The following is a 19,070-nucleotide window of genomic DNA, read 5'->3' on the forward strand; positions in this document are numbered from 1 at the left end:
TTGCAGTTTACTAACATATGCCCATGTTCCAGTCATGCCCTACACCTTGTTCCATTTTCCCTTTAAGTCTCTTATTGAACATCTCCTGGTTGGGGATGCCATGCCTGATTCTTTCAGACACAGCCAATGCATTCATATCCTCCTGTAAACATGGATGCCCCTTTAGATCTTTGTGTGTGTGTGTGGATGAGAAAATAACTTTACTTCATTTTGGTGAATGGGAAGATGTCCATAGTCAGGACTTCTGAAATTGTTTCTTGGTGTTGGACACCTTGGTGACCTTGAGCATGTTGAAGTGTACAGTCTTGCTCAGGGGCTGGTACTCACCCACTGTGACAATGTCACCGATCTGGATGTCCCTGAGTGGGAGAATAGGTACACAGGCATATTCTCATGGCACTTCTCAACACAATTATACTTAGACATGTAGTGCAGACAGTCTGGGCAGATGACAATGGTTCTCTGACTCTTCATTTTGTTCACCATGCCAAACAGAATCTCTCAAATGGAGATGTTACCAGTGAAGGGAAATTTCTTGTCAGTCTAGGTGCCCTCAGTGTCCTTTTTGGGTGTCTTGAAGCCCAGACCAATGTTCTTTTATTACCGCGGGAGCTTCTCCTTCCCAGTTTCTCTCAGCAGGACTTTTTTTGTTTTGAAAGATGGTTGGCTGTTTTTGATAGCCTCACTGTGTCTTAAGTCTGCTATCTTTTTGGCTTTCTGAATAAAAAGCCCACTTTAGATCATTGTTTTGTAGACATCCTTGAATCATCAAATAGGCCATGAGTTATTTGAGTAAAGGCGTTGAGTTTTATTCATCTCCGTAATTCCAGAATCCACCAGACTGCAGGACTTAGTGCTTGGTAAACACTGAAGGAAAACTTGGCTCTGTTGATCAAAGCTCTCCTTGTTTATATTTTAATCAGATTTTTTGAAAGGGTCTCAAAGAATGGTTAAACTCTACTAAGTCTACTGTCCCTTGGCTTATGTAGCTTCTGAAAGTCATATATTCATCAGCTCTTACCTTATTTCCTCCCCACCACCATCTTAACCTATGCAATTGGTGAGGCCACAGACCCCTAGCATGAGGCCCTGTTTTTCCCACAGCAATGAGATTTACGAAATCATTTGAACTTCTCTGTCTGGTGGGGTTTGTGTTGATGCTGCTGTGTTGCAGTGAACAGGCAAATAGGGTCCTCTTTTCAGAAATTGTACAAAGCTGTGGTAAATTTGATTTTCATTATGATCTGATGGCACAATCAAGTAGCAGTTTTCAGCTTACTGATTGTAACATGAGAGGACCACACTCATTTCCTTCAGTAAATGTTCACCAGGAATCTCTGCAAAGATGCAATGGAAGACTGAGACATAAGTAGAATTCCCTTGAGAAATGTTAATAGAACTTAACTTACTTGATTACATTGCATACTCACTTTTTGCAAAGCTACAATATGGATGAGGAAATGTCTTAACCTGCTGGACTCATAATAGATTACATACATGCTGGAGTTAGAAAGAAGATGAGCGAGACAGCCTAAGGAATAAAGCTACAAGACAAATGGTCCTCTAAGCGAGGGACCACGATCAAGGAGTGAACTCACAGAAGAAAATAAATCATTGACTCATCTCCTCATGCTCCTTAACAGCTACTGGCAAGTTGGTTATTAAATGAACCTTGATAACTTTGGAAAACTAGTCAAGTACCAAGCAAGACACAATTTGTGATTCTTGGCATGGCTTGTATTACTGGCTCCCTGTGCCCGGGACAGTATTGAAAGGAGAAGTATCTATAAACAGAATGAATAATGTGCAGCCATAATATATTCTTTGTTTATTTTTACATCAAATGTTTGGAATGTTGGCACTATTAAGAAACTCATTTAATTTTGATTCCCTTTTGAACCTGTGATGTTATAATGCAAGCCCCCGAAATGAGCCATATTCCTAGTGATGAAAATTGGGTGCTGGTGCCATAATTATACCAATGTTGGTTTTGATAAGTCTCTTTTAATTAACAGAATCTTTGAAGTTTGCTGGCAATTTTTATTTTGTGAAAAGGCCAGTAATAATAACAGAAAGGTACCCCTTTAAAATTGTCCACCTGGTCTACTTCTTAAAGCTTTTCATCTTTGGATTGATTTGCACATCATGACCAATTATGGAGGTGGGAAGATTCTATTATACTCATTTTGCAGATGAGGAAATTGAAACTGGGAGCTTTGGGGACTTGCCTAAGCAGGTGAGAATGACTCTCACACCGAGACTTCTAGAGACATCCCGCTCCCTGATAATCACAGTGGTTCAGTTCTCAGAACACGGGCTTTCCTTACCTTGCCACTATTGACACTTGGAGCCAGATAATTCTTGGTTGTGAGGATCTGTCCTGTGTGTTGTAGTATGCTTTGTAACATCTTTCCTTTGCCTACAAGGTGCCAGTAGCAATCCCCCTAGTTATGTCTCCAAACATTGCCTAAAATCTCCAGGAGGACAAAATCATCTGATTGAAAACCACTTGACTAATGGAATCGGGCTCCATGACAAACGGCTTCTCCCGTTTACCTGGTTTACTCTTTCCTGTCTGCGTGCCAACAGGGGCCTCAATTTTTTTTGTGTGTGTGACAAATTATAAAAAGCTACAGTGAATTTGCCTTGCACTACGTCCTGACAGCATAATCAAATTACAGTTTTCAACCTACTGCCTGCACAGCAAGAAGACAAAGTATGTGAGGACGGGAGCCACATTTTTTTTCCTTTAATAAATCTTCATTCAGTGAATGAAAAAGTGGATTGCTGCTGCTAACCACGAGCCAAGCAGGTTACAGACTCTACACACATTATACAGTTTCATTCCCCAACCACCTATGCATTACATATTAAAAGGCCTGTTTCTGAAAGGCAGAGTGTAGAGGATTTGTAGGGCAGTGAAAAGGTATCCATAATCAGTGATCTATTGCCAAACCTTAACAGGAAGTCACATGGCCAAGGAGAACACGGTTTGTGGAGTTCCAGCTCCAGCCTCAAAGCAGAGCATGGAAGGGTAAGTTTCCAGCTCAGAGACAATTGCTTCATATTGGGCCCAATTTCTTGTACTTTCTTCCAGAGTATATGGGTATTTTATTTTCTTATATTTGTTTGTTTGTTTGTTTTAATGTCGCACTATTCCCTCTTTGTCTTTTGTTGGTATTTTAAAGACTTTTCTAAATCAACCCAAATCTACTTCTTTTCTTTGTTGCAGTTTATTCCATTATCTGGATAAACAGCTCTGTAAATGAGCACCTGGCAGCTGCTGCTTCTCCTTTTCCCTCTCCTTCCCCTTCTCTTCCTTTTTTTTTTTTTCACTCTTTTGCTCTCTCATTCTCCTTCTCTTTCTCCATCACCATGCTTTTGCATATATGAAAGTATATCTAAAAAAATCTAGAGCTATTTGGTGGGACTAAGGGCACATGTTTTAATTTTCAAACACATTACCAAATTGCCGTTTAAAAATATAGTAATCTATTTTTACCTTCAATGTTTGAATATATTTTTTATCACAATCTTACCAACATAGTATAAAAATATACTTAAAATATATTCTTCATTTTTAAGGTAGGAAATTATGTCACATTGCTATTTTATTTTGGATTTTAAAATTTTGTATAATATTCAACATTGGTTCATTTATTGTAAATCTTTGCATTCTTTTGCTTGTTTAAATCCTTGCTCACTTTTTCTTATTGATTTATAAAATCTTTTTACAAACTGAGGACAATTGTAATATGTATTATGAATATTTCCCTTGCTTGTTATCACCTCTCTTCTGACTTTGTTCTTTAGATATAATGTTTTTTAATTAGTGATACAGTTTGGACATTCCCTCCAACTCTCATGTTGATTGGTAATCCCCAGTGTTGGAGGTGGGGCCTAGTAGGAGGTGACTGGATCATGGAAGTGTATTTCGCATGAATGGTATAGTACTATTCCTTTGGTGCTGTCCTTGTGACAGTGAGTGAATTCTTGTAAGATCTGATTGTTTAAAAGGGTGTGGCATCTTCTCCTTGCTCTCTCTTGCTCCTGTTCTCACCAAGTAATGTGCCTGCTCCTATCTTGCCTTCTGCCATGAGTAAAAGCTCCCTGAGGCCTCCCCAGATGCAGAGCAGATGCCAGCACCATGCTTCCTGTAGAGCTTGCAGAACTATGAGCCAATTAACCCTCTTTTCTTTACAAATTACCCAGTCTCAGATATTTCTTTATAGTGATGCAAGAATAGCCTAAGACAATTAGAAAGTTTTATACATTTCTCATTACAAATTATGTTACACATTACCAAGGTTCTTTTCTAGAACTTTCTGTTTAATTACATTAAAGAGTAATTTAATGTGCAATTTATATTGAGATAAAGAATAAGATCCAACTTTAAATTATTTTGAGAAGACAAGCCAGGTTTTTCTTAAACAATACAACATAACTGATTTCAAATGTTGCCTTTGATATATGTTCAACTCCTGTGTGCATTTTGCATAATTTCTGAACTCTATTATGTTCTATTGATCAGAACATGTTATTGCCAGGATGTCATTTTAAAAAAAATGAATGAGTTACTAGGGGATATTTTTTTAATGCTGATTTGGATCCAAAGCCAAATGGAAAATTTTAGGAGTTTCCTCCAGTGGACTTTTTTCGAAGTGATCTTTTAAAATTTAACTTCAGTAGAAATGTGTTGATTTGTCTTATAGATCTTTCACTTACTGCTTTGAAGTTTTCTCTTTGTGTAGGACATTGTCTCTGTTTAGTGGGGCTGTGAGATGGTTTACATCATCTTCATTTGTTCCCTTAAGAAACATTTTTTTTTTTGAGCTACTACTATATCTAGGGCATTGTTCTAAATGCTGGGGATACAGCACTGAGCAATTCAGAATAGGTCTTTGCAGTGATATTGTAGTGGGTGGAGACAGGCCGTGATTTTTTAAAATAACAGAATTCAGATGTATCAAGGGCTATGATATAAATAATCAGAGCCACAACGTAGAGAATAATTGAGGTGGGGCCAGGTGAGATAAAGTGTCAGTGAACTCTCTGAGGAGGTGATGTCTCGGTTTGATGTCTGACAGCTATAAAGGGAGTTGTCATGTTTCTGTTCTTCGGTGCAGTGTCCAGGACTGTGCTTGTCATATACTGTTTCTTGACACATATTTACTGAATGAACCAATCAATCAGTGATGGCTGGAGGTTCTGGCCTTGGCTGTGGGAAGCACTTCATGTTGCCTTTAAGCTTCTATTATGACAAGCTGTTTAGACAAGTTAAGTGGTAGGTTTTTACTTTGGGGAGGAAAGAGATTTTTCTGCAGTCTTTATTCATTACTTATTGCAAAAGGGATTTCGCAATGACTGATTTCAACATTTCTCCCTGGGCTTCCAAACCACCCTGGTCCTTAGCAAGCCCAAGCAAGTTTCCAAACACAGGGTTTTTCCTTCAAGCCCGACCTCCCAATCTGCCATGAGAGAGCTTTGCATATGCACACCTGTGTGGGGCACAGCATGGAAGTGAGAAGGAAGTTGAAAACAAGCCCAGAGGACCTAGGTGATATGTTTTCAGAATGTTGCCTCTCCCAAAATATTTCCTGTGGATCAAAATGTGTTGCTTAGACATGGTATCTGTGGCTCCATTTGCAGTGGATTATACACCAGCCCCATCTTGTGCTTCTCTAAAAATCTTTCCACTGTATAATTTTCAAAACAAAGAAATTCAGACTAGCTTAAGACACTTTCTTTTCATTGATGACTTGAGTAACAAAATATAAAATGAAAAATCAGAATGGATGAAAAGGTGAATGTTTGTATCTTCCATCGATTGCTTCATCTACTGTCTTTTTGTTGAGGGGATTTGTTTTTAAGATTGAAAGCCATTGGCTTATTTATTTATTTATTTTTTGCTATGGTTTCTCTCATGATTATTGATCTCTATTAGCATGATAATTATAAATACTTGATAAATTTCTTTCTTTGATCCGGCCTACTTGTCACTCAACAGTCTTTTAAACTCTAGATTCTTCCTTTCATTCTTGACATTTGCCATTGTCCTCCACCCTGAATGCCTCCCTGCTGTTCTCAAAAGCTGCCTAGAATCATTGAGAGAGTATATTGCGGTATCAAGTACCATGGCTTCAGGCTCCGCCGCAGCTGCCCGCTTTCTGAAAGCTCCCTTTATTCTTTGCAACTGCACTTATCGAATTCCGCCTAACAAATGTCAGCTTTTTTCCCCTTACCTTTCATGCAAAACACACACACACACACACACACACACAGTGTAATAAATCCTCACCTCTGCACAGTGTACATTTATACACCTTGTAATTGCCTTTCTCTGTTGGTTTTAGTCCTTTGCCCTTTTATTCTTTCCTTTTGTACTCTGGCTTCCTCAGCTCTAGTATTCCCAGCCTTGAAATCCAAATTGCAAATGCAGAAAATATGCCCACCCATTTAGTACAAACTGAATGACTCCAATTGTAGAGGGTAGCACTGCGTCTGGTGGTACAGCTCACTAAAAGCACTCATTGCCTGGTTCATAAGAAAGTAGCAGGTCTTGTATTCAAGACTAAGAATCTGTGAACTTCAGAGCACACTGTGGAGCTTCATGGAGGTGTGCAATAAATTAATATATTGTAGTATATCTATATATAAACTATATATACAGTATAGCATATTTGTGGTAATATGTAGTATTTTTCCACCAGCCACCATATGCACCCACATGAAAAAAGCTGGAAAGTTTGTCAACTGAGTGTATGATTCTCTGCTGCTCCTCTGATATTCTTTTTGCCGGTTTTAAGTAACAGCAGTTATTAGGACCAGCCATGTTTTCCTGCATAGAATTAACACTTGATGAGAGTGGCCTTGAGGAGGTCAATTAAAGCAGATGTAAAGATTATCCTGCCTCTATTGAGTTGAAAATCAGAGCTAAAAGAGCTCTTCACTTAACTGCAGGCCATTAGGCAAGAATTAAGGCTTTCCTTATAAGGAAACTGTGGAGTTATTCTGAAGTCATATTTGTTGTTTTATAGAACAATTCAAATGACCATTAAATTCTTTCAGAGCTATGAGCACCAAGGTCCCCTGAGGAATGTGAATGGACCTTTTTTTCCCCAAACCTCAAGGATTCTAGGAGCTGAATAGGACTTTAGAGACAGGACTGGATAGGGAATTCCTAAGGGCTTTTTTTAAGCCAATATTCCATGACTCTCTGACCTAACCCTTTGCTACTCAAAGAGTATAGTAGTCCGTACACCAGGAACATCAGCATCACAGGCACCACATGAGAATAGGTTAGAAATGCAACATCTTAGGCCTCACTTCCACCTGCTACATCAAAATTTGCATTGTAACACGATCTCCAAGTAATTCATGTGCACATGAGAATTTGAGACACCCTGATCTACTCTAATCTCTTTTTTCCCCAAATAATAAAAATGAAATAAATTTCCCAAGGTCACTAAGTAAATTAGTAGCTAGGATAACTAAGAAAGCATTACATGAGTCAAGCTGTCCATTTTGGATAACAATCTCCTTTTTCCAGGCATCTAGTTCTTCCCCTATATGTCCTGGAGTTGGCCTATGTCCCCCAGAACCATCCCTCTCCAGATATCTGTAGACATTCTCGAAGTCACCTCCTCCATCAGGACTTTCTGTGTTGGCAGAGACGTGCTATGTGTGCACTGACCACTTGTGCCTGTTGAGTACCTGAAATGAGGCTGGTGGGTCTGGAAAGCTGGAGGAGGAGTGAGAGCTCCATCTCTAGTGCATGTTAATCACTCAACTCTAACATGAAGAGAGGAGTTTCAGGGCTTCTGTTTGGATAATTCTGCATGGTGGTAATAGCTTTCAGGAAGACTTCACTAGAAAAAAACTCTAGGTTATTGATACAGACAGGAGACAGGGAAATATTGGGTAGAAGAGGGCAGTTCCCCAGCAAACACCCCACCCTCAAGCCTGAAAACCCGTGGCCCTAAATGAGGATAGGCATTTCTGTTTTCATTGCCAAAAAGTGGCCCTTTGGCCCGCCATGCCCCCTATCCTGCACCCATATAAACCCGAACCCCAAGCTCCAGAGCAGACCAGCAAGCAGCAAGCCAGCAGACCACCAGAGAGATGGCAGAATGATGCGGCAGAGAAAGGGAGAAGAGGGTTGGTCAGAGAGGAGTCCAACTGCTGGGCGGCCCAGCTCCAGGGGAGGATCACCTTCCCAGTCCATCCCCCACTTCCAGATCTCCATCCATCCCACTGAAAGCCTCCTCTACCACTTAATAACACCTCACATTCATCCTTCAGGTCCGTGTGTGACCCAATTTTTCCGGGACTCTGGACAAGAGCTCAGGATACAGAAAGCTGTTACACTGGCCCTCTGCTTTTGTGAAAAGACAGAGGGTCTATTGAGGTGATTAACACTCAAGCCGTCTGTGGCCAACAAAGCTGAAAGAGCTTTGTAACACTGGAGTTGCAGGTACCCACTCCTAGACACTACCTCGGAGCTGGAGCTGGAGCCCGAAGAGCTCGCCTGAGCCTCTGCACCTGCCTGTCTGCATGCTCCCCTGTCCCTCAAGGGGTTTTGAGCCACACCCCTGTCGCAGGTCCTGCGAGGAGAATCAGGGAACTCTCTTGTTTTATTATCATTTTTGAACTGGGAAAAAGAGCAAAGAATCTTTAGGGTCATCTTTGAAACTAACAGTTTGTTGGATAAAATGTAAACAATCTAGTAACTTGCGGCTTCTTAGGCAAATGTAATGTCCCTGTTCTTGTATTTGTTCTGAGGATTTTCCATTTAAAAAAAAATGAATGTTTGTGTACTGCTTATGATTTACCTGGCTATGAAGTTTTAAATTGTCTAACTTAATGAGTGAAGCTTTAAATTGTCTAACTTAAAAAACACATTTCAAAACGTTTCAGAGAGAATCATGTAGACTCATCTAGGCATCATCTGGTTGTGTTGACTAATGGCCAAATTTTCCATTTTTTCATTGCTGCCAGTTTCCATACACCTCTGCAATGTGATTTTGTAGCAAAAATTGATGTCTATGTCCACACCTATAAATTTACTTTATGATGTACTTTGTAAATGTAAACATGCAGTATAATACATTGGAAGCAATGAAGTGCCAGTTCTGAACCGAGGCCCAAATGGCTTTGTGTACTTCCATTCTTTTAGAGAACCTGCCATTGATGTGGACAAGTCTGCACTAGCCTCTGGAAGAGGAAAAGGTCCAGGCATTAGAGAAAGACCCCAAGCCATTCTACCTGTCCCAGCTGAGTCCCACACAGACCAGCCATCCCCCAGCTACACACAGGTTTACTGCAAGCATGCGAGTAAATCCAGTGAAGTTCAACAACACCCAGCCATAATCAGCCAAATTGTCTAGTCTACTTCCAGATTTGTGAAAATAGTAAGTAGTGCTGATTTTAAGCAACCAAGTTTGGGAGTGATTTGTTACAAGATTATTATGACTATAGAGGACTGCTATGCCAATGTTGTCATATTTTAACATTTTCAGCGTTATTTCACCTTTCTAAAGAGAAAAGTGGACTTTGAGGCCATGATGAGATTAAGTTCCTTAGGATTAGAGTCTTTTAAAGAGGGAAGGACATTAGAATTAGTCCTCAACTATAGACAGAGTTTTATGGCTGAGAAAATGGAGGCCTAGAGAGGGGAAACAAGTACCATTGTATCACCCTGCCAGTCAGGAGCAGAACAGGACACAGGTCTCCTGTCTCCAAAGTCTTTGCAAGTCCTCAGTCCGTTCTTTCATGAATATGCTCTGAGTTTTGCTTGTCTGCCAACCAGCAAGTCTTTGAAAACATAGCTTTAAGAAAGGAGATTACAGTTACAGAGACCAATGCTTCCGACTTTACAATCTGATTCTTCAGTTTCTAAAGGCCCTCTTGATTCTTTGTTAAAAGAAATCCCCACTTTGCCATTTGTCTTTTATGAAAAGATTAGTGGATAGCTTTTACCGTCACCATAGCACCGCTTACTTAATCAACCACTATGTTCTATTTGTAATTTGTCAAAGATGTTGGATGTTATAATAAAAAAAGCCTTGAACGTGGTGCATTTTCTACTCACCATTGAGTGAATTTCTTCCCTGGAGTGTGTTCACTTCCCTGGCAAGTTAGTGACTCAGCTTGTCTTCTTGCTTCTATTCTTTTTAAACTCTGGTGGTCACGCTTTACATCTCAGAGATTATAACATATTTTCACGTAAATTATCTGATTTGAATTTCCCAATAACCCATTTCCATCTCCATGAGAAAATTAAGGCTTAAGGCAGTTGTGTGGTTAGCACCAGGTCAAGTGGACTGGAAAGAGAAGGGCTATGCCAAGCTTCTCGATTTCTGTAGTCTGATTTTCTACTGATGATGTCACTTTGCCAATTTACAGTCTGCACCTGTTGGGTTTGTTTAAGTGCCAGTCATGTCCAATTTTCCCCTTCTTGCTGAAATGCCCTGGTCCAAAGACCCTTCCTAAGGAAGTAGCCCTGGGCTTTTCTTGGCAGAGAGGTTGTCCATGATGGATGATCTCAGGTCCAGAGCCCTTCTCTTTGCTGGGCCAGGATTTAAACTGAAAATATGAGGGAGAGAGGAATCTGTGAGTCTGAAGAATATGAAAGGAAAACCTAGAGAGAGATTATAGGCAACCCATTGTTCTACTCTGTTATTTGGCGCTTTCTGTTTCCAGTTCCAATCCATTCATGTCCTTAAACTCTGTTTTCCTTATGAGGACTTGAGTTCAATTCACACAGTCACTTTTCCTTTGTATGGCATTTTATTTTTTTAAAAAATAGTAGTGCCATTTCATAAACAAAATCAATCTGTTAAGGGACTTGTAATCAATTATTATTATTATCATTTCATGAGGAATAAATATAGCTTTGAAAGGAGATTAAGTGACTTGCTTAAGGTCACACAACAATATAATAAAATTTAAGCTTAGTTCTCTCACTACTAAGTCCTAAGAACTTTGGGATTAAAAAAAATGATATGGAACATTTTTAGTAGGCTACATATAGTATGTCTCTCAATTTTCTTTACTGAAAAATCTGCAACAATCACCTCGGGGATTACGTCAGAGGAGAATTTGGAGCCTCACAGAACTGCTCAAAAAATCCTGCTGCCAGCAGTTTGTTGATGTTTCAAGGCAGGGTACATATCACGTCCCACTCTCTATACCACACTGAGCTTTTGCCTTCTTGAAGGCTATTCAACAACACTCAACACTTTAGTTGCAAATCACAAAACCATCTTCCAAGTTTCACCTAACAATGTCAAAGGCCCCATTGCCCCTATATTTCTCCAAAGGAAACATAGAGCCATAGAGCTTTCTTGTAAACACACAGTTGACAATTGCTCTGATAGTGCAGAATTCCTAAGGTGAATATATATATATATATATTCAGTGGATGTTTATTTATATGCTGTATGTCATATTTATGAAATGCTCCATGAGATGTCAAATAAACTGGTATATGGTTCTTTGAACACTAAACATCCACTGTATATTTTTGATAAGGAGGGAAGTTATGGCCTTGAGATTGTGCCTTGCACACCTTTGACTATAGGGAGAGTCATTGACCAAGGATCTCAATTGCTGTAGACTGACATCCATCACCTTCTTTGCATTGAAGCTACTCTCCACGAATAACTGAGCATGGTAGGAATAGTAAGGGAGGCCAGTTTCTGGAAGACATGGGGTTCCTCTGACAGCCAACTTTGGCTCAGGACCTCTTTGCCAAGCTTGCCAAACTTTCCTTAGATTACACAGTTGTCTTGGGTACTTCCATACAATCTTCCTTCTCTCTTTCTCTCCCTCATGGGATTCCAACCTGCATCTCAATCTAACAGTTCTCCCAGCCTTCCCTGACTCACCCTGATTTTTCTCAAGACATTTTTTCTAATAAAATCTTTGCCTAGCTAATTGCACCTTGGTCTTCTTGGAGGAACTGGCAGGAAGCAGATGAGTGTTATATGTTTAAGTCAGCAGCCACTATATGTATATATACTTTGATATAGCAACTTTGATACTAAAAATCAATTTTAAAAATTATTATATACTCTGATGATGGTTCTAGTCTTGGTCAGATACCAATAAGTGCCTGCTCTTCCCATATTTATCCTCAGACTACAAAGAATCCAAGAGCCTAGGCACAGCTGCTGACAGAGGCTGATACACCAAATCTGTACCATGCAAGTAGTGAGCAAGATAAGACAATGGAAGATGTGGTCCACTGAAGCATCTTGTCCAAAATGCTTTTGTATCATAGAAGTCTCTTTCTATACCTACAGCCTCAAGGAAAGCAGAAGTGACAGAGGCAGATTGTTTTAAATCCAAGGCCCTGAGTAGAAATTTGGGCAGGAATACCTCACCCACACCCAAAGGACAAAACTTCCTCCCCCTTCCTGCTGGTCTCAGCTGCTGATCCAAACTGAACAGAGAGGGAGCAGGGAAACCATTACTCTTCTTTTTTCTCACAGCTCTTGCCAAGATGGGAATTGATTCCAATTGTCTTCCAGCAAGAACACTGTCTATAACTCAGTTCACTTCAGCCTGATGCATTCCCAAACCTTTATTAAGCAGCCCTATAAATGGCAGAGTATTAAATCCTGAAGCTTTCCTTCTTTATTTGCTTCAATCCAATGTAAAAGCAGCACTACTTGGCTTTCCCTTTTTTCCAATAATTTATTTATATTTTGCCTAATTCTATATTCTATCTAATCAGTTCCTGTTAGAGTAGATTGGATCAAAGCTATGCTGTAGACTTAAGCATCATTTCCCAAATTTTAATAAGCATACTGAACTACTGAGGATCTTGTTAAAATACAGATTCTAGTTCCATAGGTCATTGGTTAGGGACTAAGTTCTTGCTTTCCTAACAAGTTGAGAGGGGACCAAATTGATGATGTGAAGCTGAGGCCCTAAAGCCATGCTTCTCAAACTTTAGCATGCCTCAGAATCACCTGAAGAGGTTATTAAAAATAGATTCCTGGACCTCACACCAGAGATATTGATTCAGGAGTACTGGGGTGAAACTCAAGATTTTGCATTTTTTTTTTGGTAATTGATGAGTTTAATTTGATAACTTGGAGGTTTATAAAATTTCTTTTTTATTATTTTACTTTAGGTTCTGGTATACATGTGCAGAATGTGCAGGTTTGTTACATAGGTATATGTGTGCCATGGTGGTGTGCTACACCTAATGACCTGTCCTCTAAGTTTCCTCCCATCACCCGCCAACCCCCAACAGCCCCTAATATGTGATATTCCCTCTCTGTGTCCATGTTTTCTTATTGTTCAACTCCCACTTATGAGTGAGAGCATGCGGTAGTTGGTTTTCTGTTCCTCTGTTAGTTTGCTGAGGATGATGGCTTCCAGCTTCATCCATGTCCCTGCAAAGAACATGATCTCATTCCTTTCTATGGCTGCATAGTATTCCATAGTGTATATGTGCCACATTTTCTTCATCCAGTCTATTATTGATGGACATTTGGGTTGGTTCCATGTCTTTGTTATTGTAAATAGTGCTGCAATAAACATACCTGTGCATGTGTCTTTATAGCAGAATTATTTATATTCCTTTGGGTATATATACAGTAATGGGATTGCTGGGTCAAATGGTATTCCTGGTTCTAGATTCTTAAGGAATTGCCATACGGTCTTCAACAATGGTTGAACTAATTTACATTCCCACCAACAGTGTGAAAGCATTCCTATTTCTCCACAGCCTCACCAGGATCTATTGTTTCTTGACTTTTTAATAATCACCATTCTGACTGGTGTGAGATGTTATCTCATGGTGGTTTTGATTTGCATTTCTCTGATGATCAGTGATGATGAGCTTTTTTGCATATGTTTGTTGCCCACATAAATGTCTTATTTTAAGAAGTGTCTGTTTATATCCTTTGCCCACTTTTTGATGGGGTTGTTTGTTTTTTTCTTGTAAATTTGTTTAAGTCCCTTGTAAATTCTGGATGTTAGACCTTTGTCAAATGGGTAGATTGCAAAAATTTTCTCCCATTCTGTAGGTTGCCTGTTCACTCTGATGATAGTTTCTTTTGCTGTACAGAAGCTCTTTAGTTTAATAGAATCTCATTTGCCAATTTTGACTTTGTTGCTATTGTTTTTGGTGTTTTTGTCATGAAGTCTCTGCCCATGCCTATGTCCTGAATGGTATTGCCTAGGTTTTTTTCTAGGGTTTCTATGGTTTTGGGTTTTATATTTAAGTCTTTAATCCATCTTGAGTTAATTTTTGTAAAAGGTATAAGGAAGGGGTCCAGTTTCAGTTTTCTGCATATGGCTAGCCAGTTTTCCCAGCACCATTTACTGAATAGGAGATTCTTTCCCCATTGCTTGTTTTTGTCAGGTCAGTCGAAGAGCAGATGGTTGTAGATGTGTGGTGTTATTTCTGAGGTCTCTGTTCTGCTCCATTGGTCTATATGTCTGTTTTGGTACCAGTACCATGCTGTTTTGGTTACTGTAACCCTGTAGTATAGTTTGAAGTCAGGTAGCATGATGTCTCCAGCTTTGTTCTTTTTGCTTAGGATTGTCTTGGCTATGTAGGGTCTTCTTTGACTCTATATAAAATTTAAAATAGTTTTTTCTAATTCTGTGAAGAATGTCAATGGTTGTTTAATGGGAATAACATTGAATCTATGAATTACTTGGGGCAGTATGACCATTTTCATGATGTTGATTCTTCCTATCCATGAGGATGAAATGTTTTTCTATTTGTTTGTGTCCTCTCATTTCTTTGAGCAGTGGTTTGTAGTTCTCCTTGAAGAGGTCCTTATATCCCTTGTTAGCTGTATTCCAAGGTATTTTATTCTCTTTGTAGCAATTGTTAATGGGAGTTTATTCATGATTTCACTCTCTGCTTGTCTATTGTTGGTGTAAAGGAATACTTGTGATTTTTGCACATTTATATTGTATCCTGAGACATGCTGAAGTTGCTGATCAGTTTAATGAGTTGTTGAGTTGAGATGATGGGTTTTCTAAGTATAGAATCACGTCATCTGCAAACAGAGACAATTGGACTTCCTCTCTTCCTATTTGAACACCCTTTATTTCTTTCTCTTTCCTGATTGCCCTGGCCAGAACTTCCAGTACTATGTTCAATAGGAGTGGTGAGAGAGGGCATCCTTCTCTTGTACAGGTTTTCTTTTCTTTTTTTTTTTTTTTTTTTGAGATGGAGTCTTGCTCTGTCACCCAGGCTGGAGGGCAGTGGCTTGATCTTAGCTCACTGCAACCTCCACCCACCAGGTTCAAGCCGTTCTCCTGCCTCAGCCTCCCGAGTAGCTGGGATTACAGGCGCCTGCCACCGCGCCCGGGTAATTTTTGTATTTTTAGTAGAGATGGGGTTTCACCATGTTGGCCAGGTTGGTCTTAAACTCCTGACCTTGTGATCCACCCACCTCGGCCTCCCAAAAGGCTGGGATTACAGGCATGAACCACCACGCCCAGCCTGTACCGGTTTTCAAAGGGAATGCTTCCAGCTTTTGCCCATTCAATATGATATTGGCTGTGTGTTTGTCATGAAGAGATTTTATTATTTTGAGATATGTTCCATCAATACCTAGTTTATTGAGAGTTTTTGACATGAAGGGATGTTGAATTTTATCAAAGGCCTTTTCTGCATCTATTGAGGTAATCATGTGGTTTTAGTCTTTTGTTTTGTTTATGTTATGGATTACATTTCTTGTTTGCCTATGTTGAACCAGCCTTGCATCCCAGGGATGAAGCTGACTTGATCATGGTAGATAAGTTTTTTGATGTGCTGCTGGATTTGGTTTGCCAGTATTTGATGATTTTTGCATCGATGTTCATCAGGGATATTGGCCTGAACTTTCCTTTTTGTGTCTCTTCCTGATTTTGGTATCAGGATGATGGTGGCTTCACAAAATGAGTTAGGGAGGAGTCCCTCCTTTTCAATTGTTTGAAATAGTTTCAGAAGGAATGGTACCATCTTCTCACTGTAACTGGTAGAATTCAGCTGTCAATCTGTCTGGTCCTGGACTTTTTTTGTTGGTAGGCTATCAATTAATGCCTCAAGTTCAGAACTTGTTATTGGTCTATTCAGGGACTTGACTTCTTCCTGGTTTAGTCTTGGGAGGGTGTAGGTGTCCAGGAATTTATCCATTTCTTCTAGATTTTCTAGTTTATTTGCATAGAGGTGTTTATAGGATTCTCTGATGGTAGTTTGTATCTCTGTGGGGTTAGTGGTGAAATCCCCTTTATCATTTTTTATTGTATCCATTTGATTATTCTCTATTTTCTTCTTTATTAGTCTAGCTAGTAGTTTATCCATTTTGTTAATTTAAAAAAAAAAACAGCTCCTGGATTCATTGATTTTTTGGTGGGTTTTTCATGTCTCTATCTCCTTCAGTTCTTCTCTGATCTTAGTTATTTCTTGTCTTCTGCTAGCTTTTGTATTAGTTAGCACTTGCTTCTCCAGCCCTTTTAATTGTGATGTTAGTGTGTTGATTTGAGATCAATCTAGCTTTCTGATGTGGGCATTTAGTGCTATAAACTTCCCTCGTAACACTGCTTTAGCTGTGTCCCAGAGATTCTGGTACATTTTCTCTTTGTTCTCATTGGTTTCTAAGAACTCCTTGAATTTTGCCTTAATTTCATTATTTACCCCAGAGTCATTCAGGAGCACATTGTTCAATTTCCATATAATTGTGTGGTTTTGAGTAAGGCTCTTAATCCTGAGTTCTAATTTGATTGCACTGTGGTCCGAGAGACTGTTTCTTATAATTACAGTTCTTTAGCATTTGCTGAGGAGTGTTTTACTTCCAATTATGTGGTCGATTTTAGAATAAGTGCCATGTGGCACTGAGAAGAATGTATATTCTGTTGATTTGAGGTGGGAAGTTCTGTAGATGTCTATTAGGTCCACTTGATCTAGAGCTGAGTTCAAGTCCTGAATATCCTTGTTAATTTTCTGTCTCCTTGGTCTGTCCAATATTGATATTAGGGTGTTAAAGTCTCCCACTACTATTCTGTGGGAGTCTTAGTCTCTTTGTCGGTCTCTAAGAACTTGTTTTTTGAATCTGGGTGCTCCCGTATTGGGTGCATATATATTTAGGATAGTTAACTCTTCTTGTTGAATTGATTCCTTTACCATTATGTAATGCCCTTCTTTGTCTTTTTTAATCTTTATTGGTTTAAAGTCTGTTTTGTCATAGGCTAGGTTTGAAATCTCTGGGGTTTTGTTGTTGCTGTTGTTGTTGTTGTTGTTGTTGTTGTTTGCCTTCCATGGTAAATATTCCTCCATCTCTTTGTTTTGAGCCTATGTGTGTCTTTGCATGTGAAATGGGTCTCCTGAATATATCACACCAATGGGTCTTGACTCTTTATCCAATTTGCCAGTCTGTGTCTTTTACATGGGGGATTTACCCCATTTACATTTAAAGTTAGTATTGTTATGTGTGAATTTGATCCTGTCATCATGATGCTATCTGATCATTTTGCACACTAGTTGATGCAATTTCTTTATGATATCATTGGTCCTTATATTTTGGTCTGTTTTTGCAGTGGTTGGTACTAGTTTTTCATTTCCAAATTTAGTGCTTCCTTCAGGGCCTCTTGCAAGGCAGGCCTGGTGGTGATGAAATCCCTCAGCATTTGCTTGTTTGGAAAAGATTTCATTTCTCCTTCGTTTATGAAGCTTAGTTTGGCTAAATATGAAATTCTGGGTTGAAAATTCCTTAAGAATGTTGAGGTCAGGAGATTGAGACCATCCTGGCTAACATGGTGAAACCCCATCTCTACTAAAATACAAAAAAAAAAAAAAATAGCTGGGGGTGGTGGCAGGTGCCTGTAGTTCCAGTTACTCGGGAAGCTGAGGCAGGAGGATGGCGTGAACCTGAGAGATGGAGCTTGCTGTGAGCCAAGATTGCACCACTGCACTCCAGCCTGGGCAACAGAGCGAGACTCTGTCTAAAAAAACAAAAACAAAAAGTTGAATACTGGCCCCCAATCTCTCCTGGCTTGTAGAGTTTCTGCTGAGAGGTCTGCTGTTAGTTTGATGGGCTTCCCTGTGTAGGTGACCTGGCCTTTCTCTCTGGCTGCTCTTAATCCTTTTTCCTTCATTTCGACCTTAGAGAATCTGATGATTATGTGCTTTGGGGTTGATCTTCTCATGGAGTATCTTAATGATGTTTTCTTTATTTCCTGAATTTGCATCTTGGCCTGTCTTGCTAGGTTGGGGAAGTTCTCCTGGATAATATCTTGAAGTATGTTTTCCAGCTTCCTTCCATTCTCTCCTTCTCCTTCAGGTACTCAATCAATAGTAGGTTCAGTCTTTTTACTTAGTCCCATATTTCATAGAGGCTTTGTTCATTCCTTTTTGTTCTTTTTTCTCTAATCTTGTCTGCATGCCTTATTTCAGCAAGGTGGTCTTCAAACTCTGATATTCTTTGCTCCACTTCATGAATTTGGCTATTGATGCTTGTGTATGCTTCATGAAGTTCTTGTGCTGTGTTTTTCAGCTCCATCAGGTAATGTTTGCTTTGCTCTAAACTGGTTATTCCAGTTACCAGTTCCTCCAACTTTTTATCAAGGTTCTTGTCTTCTTTGCATTGGGTTAGAACATGCTCCTTTAGCCCAGCAGAATTTTTTGTTACCCATCTTCTGAAGCCGACTTCTGTCAATTCATCCATTTCAACCTCCGTCCAGTTCTGCACCCTTGCTGGGGAGATGTTGCGATCATTTGGAGAAGAGGCACTCTGGCCTTTCGGATTTTCAATGTTGTTTCATTGATTCTTTCTCATTTTCTAAAGTTTGTCTAGTTTCAACCTTGGAGGCTGCTGACCCTAAGATGGGGTTTTTGTGAGGGCTTTTTCTTGTTGATGATGATGCTGCTGTTGTTACTTTCTGTTTGTTTTTCTTTCAATGGTCAGATCCCTCTTCTGTAGGGCTGCTGCTGTTTGCTGGGCATTCACTTCAGGCCCTATTCATCTGGTTCGCTTCCTTGCCTGGAGATGTCACTCAAGGAGAAGGAGAACAGCAAAGATGGGTGCCTGCTCCTTCTTCTGGGACCTCTGACCTCA

The 19,070-nt window shown here is 39.6% G+C and overlaps 1 pseudogene; it reads right to left on the reverse strand.

Annotated features, from left to right (window-relative positions):
- Positions 1-235: 235 nt before the first annotated feature.
- Positions 236-5,475, reverse strand: LOC106634164 (small ribosomal subunit protein uS17-like; annotated as a pseudogene).
- Between the last annotated feature and the right edge of the window lie 13,595 nt (positions 5,476-19,070).

Source organism: Pan paniscus, chromosome 21 (genome assembly GCF_029289425.2).
Source record: "Pan paniscus chromosome 21, NHGRI_mPanPan1-v2.0_pri, whole genome shotgun sequence".
In the NCBI taxonomy this organism is placed as follows: Eukaryota; Metazoa; Chordata; class Mammalia; order Primates; family Hominidae; genus Pan; species Pan paniscus.